The 13,090-nt window shown below is 45.0% G+C and overlaps 1 protein-coding gene across 1 annotated transcript in view; it reads right to left on the bottom strand.

The window, feature by feature from the left end:
- Sulf1 (sulfatase 1) overlaps positions 1-12,092 on the bottom strand; it is a 165,718-nt gene extending 153,626 nt beyond the window's left edge. The window contains exon 1 of the mRNA XM_026786697.1: positions 11,708-12,092. The gene's annotated coding sequence lies outside the window, so the exon portion shown is untranslated. The remainder of the gene's footprint in view (positions 1-11,707) is intronic.
- Between the last annotated feature and the right edge of the window lie 998 nt (positions 12,093-13,090).

Below are 13,090 nucleotides of genomic sequence, written 5' to 3' on the forward strand. Positions count from 1 at the left end.
CATAGGTATTATTTTTCCCCTTCTTTGTTAGCTATTTTTCTTTTATTAAGAACTCTTCTCCAATTCAAGAAGCCTTTGTAACCCTAATAGACAGATGCTCAGTTCTGCAGGATTACAATTCAGAATTGCAGTTTGAAATTAAACCATTCAGAGAATTGGGTGGGGCTGTGCACACCTATAACCCCAGCACTTCTGGGATGGAGGCAAGGGGGTCTAAAGTTCAAGATCATCCTTGGCGCTACAGTGAAGTTGAGGTCATCCTGAGTTATGGAAGAACCTGTTTCCATACAAGTTCCCAGATAGGTAGATCCTGTTCATAACCTCATCACAGCCTTCCTTCAAGGAGCTCTCCCCATTGAGCTAAGTGGGTGCTGGAGGAAGCATGAGGGTGTGCAGCCCAGTCCTGTGCGCCTGCTGCATGTGATAGTTATCGAACCGACTTCGGCACTTATGTTTCAGGTCTTCCACCCTCGTGCTGGATGTCTCATCAGTTTGGTTGCCAGCCATTAATGGCTTTCAAATATAAACTGGCTTATGTCGATTATGCCCTCATGCCCAGCAGCTGAGTGAGAAATAGAGGCTAGGCGCTGAGACTCTGGCTGGCGTTTCTCCCAAGGGGAGCGAAGTATTGGGTTCAGAGCACTCAATAGAGTAATATAACCCAGGCCAAAGGCTTCATTAAAAACTTGACTGGAACCCAAGTCCCTTCTGAGAAATCAAAATGCTGTCAGGTCTTCATGGTCGTTGTTATTTCCACACATTTGCCCAAACAGGAAAATGCATTTTGGGGGCTGAAGAGATGGTTCAGCAGTTAAGAACACATTACTGCTCTTGCAGAGGACCTGAATTCAATTCATAGCATGGCATATGGCTCATAACCACCTGCAAAGGGCTCACAGTCACCCATAACTCTTCCTCCAGGGACTCTGGTGCCCTCCTCTGGCCTCCACGAACACCTGCAAACACGTGTTTGCTTCTAGGAGCATACACACATATACATATACACATAATTAAAAAAATAAAGTAATTTTTAAAAAAATCTATTTCAATTGCAGATCATGTTGGTTCAAGCTCTATGCTCCTAGGGTCACAGTGCCCAAGATACAGTGCAAGAGTATGAAATGACTAACACAATTGTTCTCGTTAAAGAAAACAGTGGCTAGGCCTGGAGTCCCTCGGCTGCACTAGCTTGGCTCCTGACTAAGGAATGCTTCTTCTGTTTTTAAGAGGCAATTATGGCGTTGAAACAAAAGGAATAAGCAGAGGAAACAAGAGCTCTGAGGAAGCAGAGCCAGGAGAGTAAGGAATTCAAGGGCCTGTCTTAACTACACAGCAGCTTCTAGTCCAACCTGGAAGCTCTTCCCAAATCTTTAACGTTAGAACTGGGTGGTATGCTAATTATCTTGATTTGATTATTGCACACTGCACGCAAGTGTCAAATGCCACACTTGACTCCGCGGATTTGTACAAGTACCATGCACCAATTAACACGTTTGAAAGAATTGTTTGTTTTGTAGGGAGAGAAGGCATCTGTGAGTCTGTCGGTCATTTGTAAAACATGTCATTTGTGCATCCTGTGAGAGGCTATCAATCAAGCTCTTCTGCGGTGAAACCTGAAGGTTTATGAGCAGAAGTGACTTAAATATTTCATCTCTTTTTGCCTCTGGACTCTCTTTAAGTTTGCACCCTTTTCCACCGGCATTATCTTAGTTGGAAGAAGAGAATGAGGAGTGTTGGGCAGAAGAAGTTTGGTGTTCTGATTTGAAAATTCGTTATTTCCCCAAACTTAGGAATACCAGAATTTTACCTGGCCAACCAATAAGCACCCTTTCACCCCCACCCCCATCCCCCTCTCCTCTTTCTCCCCGTCCTGTCACCCTGTACCTTTTCTCCTTCTTGTCTCTCTTCTTTCTAATCTAAGATTCTTTTTAATCTAAGGAAAATGTCTTAGTTCTGTAAGACAGGCTGTGTTGCTATCTCCTGTAAATCAGCCACCAGAATTAAAGTTTATCTGTTTGAACTCTATTATTAAGCATTTGCATTCACATAATTTAAATATTTATTTAAGTTTGTATGGTTGAGTATTTTGTCTGCAATGCCCATGGTCACCAGATGAGGGCACTGGATTCCCCTGGATCCTGGAGTTGCAGACAGTTGTAAGCTGTCATGTAGGTGCTGGGAAGTGAATCTGGGTCCTTTGCAAGAGAAGCAAGTATGGGGTGTGTGTGTGTGTGTGTGTGTGTGTGTATGCATGTGCACACTTGTGCACAGTGCACAATTGCTGAGTCATCTCTCTAGCCTTATGTTCACGGATTTCACCCATAATTGCATTACAAAGTTATTCTGAATGTGATTGGAATGGAACAAACGTCTGCATATTGACCTCTGTCCCTCTGGAAATCACTGGGCTACACAATGACACTCCACTCCCGCACTGCTGCTTCCGTACGTGGAGTCACCGTCCCTGTGGCCTGGCCTCCGTAACTCAGTGTCATCTTTGCCGTGTGGTTATTATTTTATTTACTTTTAATTTAATTTTGTTTGGAGATGGATTTTGCTGAGCTGCCCCAGCTGATCATGAACTTGCCATCCTCTTGCGTCTGGCTCCTGTGTGTGCAGGGATTATAAGAACAGGCCACCAAGCGAGACTCTATTGTGACTTCTTTAATAATGTCCCTTCACGCATTCTGCCTCATGGTTGCTGTGGATAACAATAGACCTCTTCAAGACGATACTTAGTTTTGAGAGCTTCATTGTTGTCAACTGTTCTCTCTCCCTTCTTCTTTATTTTTAATTATTTTTTATGCTATAGGAGTTTTACCTGCATGTATGTCTGTGTACCATGTTTGTGCCTGGTACCTGCAGAGAACAGAAGAGGCATAGCTCTGCCAGATCTAGAGTTACAGATAGTTATGAACCACCATGTGAGGGCTGGCGACTGAACCCCAGGCCCTGGAAGAGCAGCAAGTGCTCCTAACCGTTAGGCTATCTCCCCTCCACTACCACCACTCCTGCCTCCTTATGAGTATGTGTGTGTTTACATGTGCACACATGTGCACAGCACTCCAGAGAAGGTGGGGACAAGCGTTCTGAGTAGCTCTCTCCTTCCAACTCATGGCATCCAGGGATGGAACTCAGATTGCCAGGCCCACGTAGCAAATCCCTTTGCCTATTGAGTCATCTCACGTGACACCCTCTCCTACTTAAGGCTTCACTTTCTCTCCCACACCAACCTCTCTAGCTGATGTGTGAGACAGTCTGGACTCCGGCTGGGCTTACACAGGACATAACACACTTACTATAGATGAGCGCAGAGTGGCAGCACGGGCCAGCCACAACACCCCTCTTCACTTTGCTCTTCTCCTTTCTCTATGGCTCCTATTCCTTTCCTTCCCCTTCTTTTTGACAAGGAAATTTGCTCCCAACACAAGCAAATGTGCACAAGGACTGAAAGGCAAGTGTTGGCCACACCGTTCTTCCCACAGGGCGGGGAGGGAGGGGGCATTGCAGATCCTCCTGCACCAGCAGCGCACCTCCGTCCGTGATGATCATTTCACGCTTTAAAGACAAGGAAACTGAGCAAAAGGGAAGGTAAGAAAATTGTCCCACAGCAGCTCAGAAGTTCTGGGGTTGAATCATACACTGACCCATCTGCACAGGGACCTTGGACCATATTCAGCCAAGCTCAAGGTCTAACTCCTCCAACAGAGCCTCTGTTGGCATCTCTTTTATTTAATTGGCACTATTAACTGACGCTTTATCCCAAAATTCTGTGCCCTACTATGAAGTGTGTGTGTGTGTGTGTGTGTGTGTGTGTGTGTGTGTGTGTATGTGTCTGCTTCCCCATACAGCTAGTCTAGATATCCCTTCAGGGCAAACAGGGTGCCCTATGGCATTCGTTACTTTTGTCCACACACAAGACACAAACGTGCACACAAGAGGTTCACTGCCAAAATTTGCTTTCTTACCCAAATTCCTTTTGGGCTCTGGTTTTAGTTAGGATGCTCACTATGACTCTTTCTTAGAACATGGACCCCACTGCTAGGAAGTAGATTCTGCTCTGTTCCATGCTGAGCTCACTCCCAAATCCCTTTATTAAACACAGAGATACAGAGGAAAAAAATGATATTTCATGGGAAGCCTGAGGTGTGCCAAGTAGAAAATATTACATATCCTAGGATTTTACTATCTGTCGTGTTCAAAACACCTTCTTTGCTTTTACCAGCATGAAGTTCTCAGGAGGGAAGTGCGGAACAGGATTTGTGGGGGCCTCGCCTTCTGGGATGTGCTTCCTGTAAGATGAGAGCTAGAAGCTGAACTTCCCCACATCCCTGGGTGCTGCCAAGCCCATCTGTCCACCGGGACGTTCTCTCTCCTTGCTTGGTGATTGCTTCCTGACAGGTGAAGGCTAAGGAGAAGGCTTTATGTGGGCAGAAAGTCTATTTAGGGAGCTAGTTAGGTTCTAGACAGGTGAATGGGTGCTGGGCCGTATTTGTGATAGGAATTTTGAAGATGCACAGGCTCACATTTGGAAAGTATCATCAGTGAGTACACACTCCCTACAATCACCATTGTATTGGGAATCACTGCCCTGTGTGATCCTGTTGTAGCTTGTACCTTAGGATGGTACTAACCATAGCAAGCTATGCTGCTTGAGCCAGAACATTCTATCCACAGGAATCGAGACCCGGTGAGCTCTCATCAGGACTCCACTTTGCTTTTGAGGGGTCCACTATTATTGCTCCCCCAAAATGGGTAGACAGATAGACTGGGTGGTACCGGAATTGTTTCACCAAGGAAATTAAGGATTTCCCCAAGTTCTTAAAACATTCCGTACTCTCTGAAGTAAAAACTCTGTATGGAGGAAGAGCAATAAAAACACCACTGGATCGGCTAATTGCAAGCACAGAACCAGCATCTCGCAATTGCAATTTGTAAATCAGGTGAAGATTGACCCTGTGGCAACCTGAAAATAGGATAAATCTTAAAACAGGAGGAATAAAGCAAAAGCAAAAGCATATATAAGTAGAGAAAAATACCTGGGCTAATTTCTCTCTTGTATTTATTTGTGATTTATGGTCCTGAGTGCTTAGATTGCAGGATGAGATACCACGCCTAGCTCCAGCCAATATCTTAGCAACAGAAACTTCAAACTATATACTTGTAAGAAGATATATATTATTTTTACTCTATGTGTATATAAGGGAGTCTGTTAGTTCATACATGCAGTACTCATTGAGGCCAGAAGGGGGCATCAACTCCCTTGGAATTGGAATTGTGGACAGCTGTGAACTGCTATCTGAGTGCTGGGAACTGGAACCAGGTCTTCTCTGTAAGAGAAGGAAGGGCTCGTAACCACTGTGTCATCTCTACAGCCCTTGATTTATACGAAATAATGAGCTTAGGTCTCCATCTTACGACCCGCACTCAGGTTGAACTCGGTTGCCAGGCTTGTGTGGCAAATGCCCTTCTCCACTGAGCTTCCCCAGGGGAGCGTTCTTTATTTCACTCGGAGCCACTTGGCTCTTGGCAGTTCCCGGATTATTCCTGATTCTAACTCTTCACCTTGTGTTGGAGTTTGTACAACATGAGTTTCCAGACTGACAATGAAGACATCTCACCCATAAACACAATGTCTGAGCCAACCTCAGCCGCTGCAGTTGACAGAGGTGTGTCTCTTCGTCCCTTAGATTCACAGTTTAGTAACATAAATTGCTTCCTACATTTGTACCTGTGTCGCAAAAACAAGCAAACAAAGAAAAAGCAGAGCACAAGAAAAGGTATTGAGGCAGGTGTGCCACGGCAAGTCTGTAGGAACGTGTGATCTCAGAATCTGGAAGGCTGAGGCAGGAAGGTTGTGAGTTTGAGGGCAGCCTTGGCTTACACAGTAAGATCTTGCCAAGACCAAGCCAAAGCAGACAAGGTTTTAACTTTGAAAATAGAGCGTTGCCTTTTATAAACTAGTAAAACGTTAGTACATTATTACCTGGGAATACAGGAGTCACATAGTTTAAGGCGAAGTAGAACAACAGGTTGTCCTGCTACAGCAGAAGCCAGAGTCAAGAAATTAAGTAGCTGTTCTTTTCCACACTCTGTAGACAGGTCTGCAGGGGACGGGGGTCCACAGGCACACAGCCTCCTGGGGCTGGAGAGCTGGTGGTGGTTCTAGTTTCTTCCCGGTTCCTGGCCCACTGTAGTGGCAGCATAGGTGGTCAGAGTGGAAAGAAAGCCATTTGGCCTTTCCGGGCTCCTGGGAATCAGTTAAACGACCAGGGCCCACGCATGCGTTTTGTTAAATGGGCTACTAAGCACATGTGAGAGAATTTCTTGGTCAGTTGCACTTCCGGGAAAGGGTACCAATGGAAGAGCCCACGTTTCCTGGTAGTTACAGAGTTTGGGAACTGGGTGATTGCACTTGGCTTTCTGCTAAATTTGCTTTGCAGGTAACCATCCCTTGTGCTGCCTAGATGCTGTCTTTCTGAACCAGTTATTTCTGGGGGCCTGACCTTAACTGCTTGTTTGTTTGGTCTCGTTTGGTGTGTGTGTGTGTGTGTGTGTGTGTGTGTGTGTGTGTTGTCTGCTTGTGTGTGTATCACTTGCTTGCCTGATGCCTGAGGAAGCCAGAATTGAGCATTGGATTCCCTGAAAATGGAGCTCTAGTTAGTGGGAGCCACCATGTAGGTACTGGAAATTAAAGCCAGATAGTCTGAAATAGCAGTCAATGATATTAACTGCTAAGCCATCTCTTAAGCCCCATTGTTTTCTTCCTAGACTGTGTGCCAGAAGTAAGAGAAAGGATCTTGGAGAACTTTGACTAGCCTTGCGCTTTGTTTCCCTTAGTGCTGAACTCGGGACCTTGCTCCGTAAACAACATGCAATGGCTCTCAGTATGGACCCTATAGGTTCATCAACACAGTTGCTTCAAATCCATCCTTGCCAAAATTACTTCCCTTCCATCTTGCACTTGTCTATCTTCCTCTGCTTTGGGAAATGCTAATGGAGTAGATCACATGACTAGATAGCAGGAATGATTGGCATGACAAAGATGAGCTTGTACACCTAGATCCCTGAATGTACCTGACACTTCCCATGGTTACTGATTTATTTAATATTAGACATGCAGTGATCAGTGATATATATATATATATACATACATACACATGGGATATTTTATTCACAACACTAAAAGGTAAGTACCCCTATATCCATCTTACAGATACTCAAGTCACCATTTCTTAATCTTCTGTTCAAAGTAAAATCTTCTCTGGATTAGAATACAGTCTTGAGCTACCCAGATCTATGGCCATCACTGACATTTTAACTGGTAAAGGGGCAGATCATAGGCGTCACTCCTATGAGAGTCATTGTGGAATGTTGAATAGATGGGAATTTCATAAACCATTCAGTCTTGATTTGGAACAATAATCTCTCATGTTTTAACTAAGAGCGGTGCTTCCCCTAAGGGTTTGGAAAATAAAACCAATTGAATTCCATCATTGTTCCTCTTTGGTTATGGATGGATGGGAAGGAAGCACAAAAAGTTGATCTATTAGCAGGGTAATAGCTATTAAATAGTTGATTTAATAGCCGGGTGGCACATGCCTTTAATCCCAGCACTTGGGAGGCAGAGGCAAGCCATCTGATCTGAGTTCGAGGCTAGCCTGGTCTACATAGTGAGTTCCAAGACAGCTGGGGCTACACAGAGAGACCCTATCTTGCAAAACAAAACAAAGAAAAAAAAGAGCTGATTAATGACTCTGAAGGGGATTACTAGAAAGTGACTTCAGTGTTTGAGTATCTCTGTGAGTTAGTGAACACACATTTATTCATGGCCTCTGTGGAGATGAACGTAAAACAGGCTAATCTCTGTCATCTTACCTGCAGTCAGCAGGTAAAATAAGCAAACCACAAAGAAGGATATGAAATAAACAATTACGTTAGGCACAATCCATACTTGCTAGCTGAGGACCAGCATCCAGAGAAGGGCACCATCAGTGTGAGAGGAAGGGGGCCTTTGGGAGGTTGTAGAGATCAAGCTAAATCTCTATCTAATGAGTAAATAGGTGAGGATGAGCGAAATGATCCTTTTTCAATACAGGCTTATAAAGGGAGAATCGGTAGAAAACACTTCCTTAGCGTGCTGAGGTTGCGAGTTCTAGTCCTAGGTCCCCAAACAAACAGCATGCTATGAGCTCACTTCCCACTCCACAAGCTAGAATATGAGTCACGAGGACAAATGGACCTAGAAGATAGGGACGCTAACCTGGCCACTTTGCTGGATAGAATGGGAATATGGCTGGGAAACCGAGGCTAAACACGCATGGGTCAGCATGGGCAGGTGTGGGTCAGTGGAAGAGCATCTATGTGGCTGTATGTGCATGAGGCCTTGGCTTCAGTCTCCAGTCACAAACAGAGGCAAGTGGAGACAAAGGGGACCAGTTGGGAGGCGGTTGCCACAGCCCATGTGGAAGGGAACCGTTGCACTGGGGCAGTAGCTGCTGGCCAGATGTGAAAGATATTTTAAAGGAAGGACTCATAGGATTTGATGACAGATTGACTGTAGGGGAGAGGAAAATATTGGGGTGGAGGGAAGAGGCTGAGGGGGAGTTCGCCAGCTTTCCCCCTTCCTCCCCAGCATTGTGAAAATATTTTTAAACAGGAAACATATTTCCAGGGATTTTTTTTTTCTGCAAAAATACCTTCTTTCACTTTTTTCTTCCCATGGAGCTAACATAAAGGTGTGTTCATCATATGGACTCATACTTAATTTTACACATAAGCCTCTTTGTCCCAATGCCAATAATGATAAAAATATGAATATTTAGAGCAGCTTATAAAACTGAAATTCCCTTACATTCCCTCTGCACTCTGCACAGTTTTGCATGCAGAAAAAAAGGGCCAGATGTCCTGACTGGACCCATAAGGTGGCCTGGTTCACATGGCAAAAGAGGTCAGGGAGATCTGATATTCTGCAGAGCTCAGTCCTAGAAATAGTGTTTTGTGGACTGAAAGAGCAGAGAGGTTCCAAATCCCAAACGCTATTCTCTGCACAGGAAGTTAGGGAAGGAAAAGTGTCGCCCTTGCTACTTGGCTGCACCGTGACAATGGAAATGGCTACAACAATCTGTCTGGTGGTCCTTCAAGTTCCCCCAGAAGGAAACAGAATACAGACACCCCTTTTAGTATCTTGATGAAGGACCCCATTCAACCTGCCGTGCATCCTGTCAAGATCCTGATTAACGCATCTCAGTAATCCCCTCTGCCATAAATATAGTTTGGTAACGTTCATGAACCAAGTTTTCCAGTCCTCTCTCAGAAACGTCACCTTGATTCAAATCTGGATAGAAGGACACAGCCACAGGGCACACAGAACCCCACTCAGCTCCCCGAGAAGGACCCCTGTGTGTTCGAACACTTCCACAGCTGTCAGAGCGCTGACGGGAACTTCATGTGTTGGGAGCACAGTGCTGCCAGGAGAAAACCAAATGTCAAACTGAGGTCTGCAGAAGTTACCACAAATAAGTCTCTCCATGTTTGCCATCTGGAAGGGGTAGATGCAGATTTTGACAAGAAGCTGGGATTGCCCTGTGGGCACCATCTTCTGAATAACTGCTTTCAGCTCACTGGGTTATTTTACACTGCTTTGTTAGGGAGACAAAAACACAAATTTGTGTCTTCAAGATGCAAATTTACTATGTCCCAACACTCAAGGTATTGTTGGCACAGATGCTTCTTTGGATGGGAGAATGGGCATCTCCCGGAATTATCTATGCCCTAACCAGGCTACCCAGCACAGCACAAGGGACACAGGTTCCTGTGGGGCTTCCATTCGTGAGCAGACCCTTGTCAGTGCCTTTGGTAGAATACTCAGCCCATCAAGACAACTTTATGCTGTCCTGAAATAACGCTACAATGGTACCAGATGGCCTGGTCCCTTAGCTTCATACCTGCTCCGTGCTGTCTGATGGGAGAGATCAGTCTCTCCTTCTCTTTTCACTTTTTGAAACCTCGGTTCCTCAACAAAACCAACACGGAATGAATGGAATTTCAAGCAACTTCAGCTTATGAACTAAGTCCTATTTCACGTTGGTTATGTAATATCGGGACTCAGATAATGCCCTGATGGAAGAATGGTTTTTTTCACTGACGGTGTTCAAACCTTGACCACAGGACATTCTGAACAACATCACAACACCATACTGGTATATTGTTTTAGTCTTAACTTTTTATAAAAAAAAATACATTTTTTCAGAAGTCTGCTCTATGGTTATAAGAAGGCAACTTAAAGCAGAATGTTCTAGACTTGATGCCATTGAGCAATCAAAGCAGAGTCTCAGGCATTCAACCTATGATGCTGCCTACTACACAGCTCCTACTCCTACAGACGCAGTGCTGTGTACAAAAGCCTCTCACCTGCAGAGGGTAAGGAGCTCCCTGTAGGAGCAGGTTCCCCCAGAGCTCTGGTACACAGTTCCTCAGAAAGAAGTCAGTAAAAGTAACCCAGACTCACCCATCTTGCTCAAGTACTTGAAAAATAAAAATATCATTTTCATCCCTCGAAAAATAAGGCCACAATTTGAAAGGCCCTTCTTAAATGCCAGAAGACGCAGAGTCTAATGTCCCTTGTTATATATTCCATTCAATTAAATCCTGGTGGGTGATTTTGGCAGAGCAGTTAGCCACACATCAGATGACAGCTCACTTACTGTTGCTCGGCACCCGGATGACCATTAATTTCCAATGACTAATTTGTAATTAAAACCTTCTTGTTTATTTGTTTATAACCCAGGCTGAACATCTATTTACATTTAATTAACACCGTTTAAAGCCTATAAATGCAGTGGCTTTAATGATCCATCCCAGACTAGCTACTCGAGTGTCCCCTGACTTGTAAAACTCACACACAGATCTGCAAGTGAATTACCTCCATCTGCTCTCGCTGCAGCTGCAACGGGGCTATGTTAAAGAGCGATTTCCTTTTACCTCCCCTTTTAGGCTTTTCTTCCAGCTCTAAGCATTTTTTGTTTCAGAGCCGACCTGAACGCTGCGCCGAGGGTAGCCAGCTCTTTTTTTTCCCCCTCAAGGAGTTCCCAGACTTTAGTCAGCCTCCAAAAATGATTAAAAATCCCCCTTGCTCCATCACAAATCGACCCAATCTACCTTGCACAAATCCTTAACAAAGCGTTTCTGACTCTGCCAGCAAGCCAGTCATAGAGCCTTTAAAAGAATCTTTACGTACTGAGTAGGAGAACGCAACAGCTTCAAAGTGAACTCTTAACGGTGAGAGCTAAAGCTATCGCTTCCATCCTTGGCGAGCAATTTGCACCTACTGTTCCGCGCCTGTACCGGGGATCTCATGGGTACCGGGGCTCCCAAAGACAGTTTCTCCGCTACACCTTCAAAAGCCACGCTCGAGAAGCGTTAGCGCTACAAAGACAGCCAAGCTATGTGCACTGTTATCTGTCAGCCGTACAATAGCAGCATTGATGGACCGGCGAGCACCGGCTTTGACAAGTGTGCTGGGCTAGCATTACATTCCAAACCACGGCGGCGAGAGAGAAGGAAAGAGGGAGAGGGGAGAGGAGAAAGGAGAGAGGGAGAGAGAAAGAGGGAGGGAGGGAGGGAGGGAGGGAGAGAGAGAGAGAGAGAGAGAGAGAGAGAGAGAGAGAGAGAGAGATTTGTTTTGTTTTAGTGTCTTTTACTTTACCTGGAAATACCGCTTTTCTTGTGCCCGCTGCAAATGAATTTCTCCTCTTCTTCCCCAAAGTCAAGTCCTTGAATGTGCCTGCAACTCTCACTTGGAGAAGACCACACAGCTCCAGCAGGGCAGCCTTCCTTCTCTTAATCCCCACTCGAATGTGATGACACACACTAACCCCAACCATCTGTTGAAACACGTCCTCAAGCCCTCAGCAGAGAGCTGTGTCAAGACAGGCTGCCCAATCCAATTGCTGGGGCTGAGCGTCTCTTACGGATTGGAGGCTGAGGGCTGGGCAGGGACGGGAGGTCTGAGAACTCCCCAGTCAAGTAACCTGAGATTTTCGGAGAGAAAGGACTGCCACAAAAAGGAGGAGTGGGAGGTGCGGTAGGGAAGGTAGAGCGAATGAATTATTCTGGTGGCCAGTTGTGCGTTACTTTTCACAAGTCTCTGTGCTCCTGGGGGGATGGGGGTGGGGTGGAGGGGACTCTCGGTGGGACTCCCAGCAACACTAAAAATCTTTTACAGCCCAGCTATTGAGGACAATCTCCTCAGCAAGCCCCCCCCCCATCACCCCACGGGAGATAAAAGGTTCTTCTTGTCATGCTGATAAAGTGCTGAATGTGGGAGTAGTTTGCACTGAAATGTGACATCTACATTTTGAGATCTAAACTCCTACCTCCTTTTGATTCGGGGGCGGCTGCCTCCAACATTCCTGGAAGGGCTTGGGGGGGGGGGGGGGGGGGCGGTACCGCGGCTTTGAGCCGAAACTTCTTTCTCGCTGTGCTCTTCACGTGTCTCCCAGGCTAAACCAGAGATGGTCACTGAAAGTCATCTTGTTCCTACTTCTGTAGAAACAGCACACGCTTTCCTAGATAAAGGTGGTGGCTTTTAATCACTTCCTACATCCACAGACACCTCGAGATTGCAGTTCTTGGTGCTTAGAAGCCTACACTCCGCCAGTGATTATTTTTATTGGTGTTTAGTTAACAGCGCTTATAACATCCACGTAGCTCAAGCACCTCACTAACAATTTTGCTTTAAAATGTTTTCAGTTTGGGATTGTTTAAATACATCCTTTTTAGTTTTAGTTTTGTTTTTTTTTTTAAAGCTGGAAAGAACTGTTTTTATAAAAATGATTGCATTGATAGCCTGAGTCAGAAGAGGATTATAAAAGGATATTGAGAAATAAATTCACTACTTAAAAACATCTTATCCTTTCAAAAATTCCATCAGACATTCAAGGAATTTGGCTAATCTTAAAGAGTAAAGAGGAATGTTAAATACCATCTACTTCCTAAGGGTGCCTGTTGGAAGCTAGCATTTAAATATTACACCTTCTGAGGTTTTAAAGATGATCACTACGGGAGTGAGAGAGGGGTTTAAAACTTT

The sequence above is a fragment of the Microtus ochrogaster genome, linkage group LG5 (genome assembly GCF_000317375.1).
Source record: "Microtus ochrogaster isolate Prairie Vole_2 linkage group LG5, MicOch1.0, whole genome shotgun sequence".
NCBI classification, from domain to species: Eukaryota; Metazoa; Chordata; class Mammalia; order Rodentia; family Cricetidae; genus Microtus; species Microtus ochrogaster.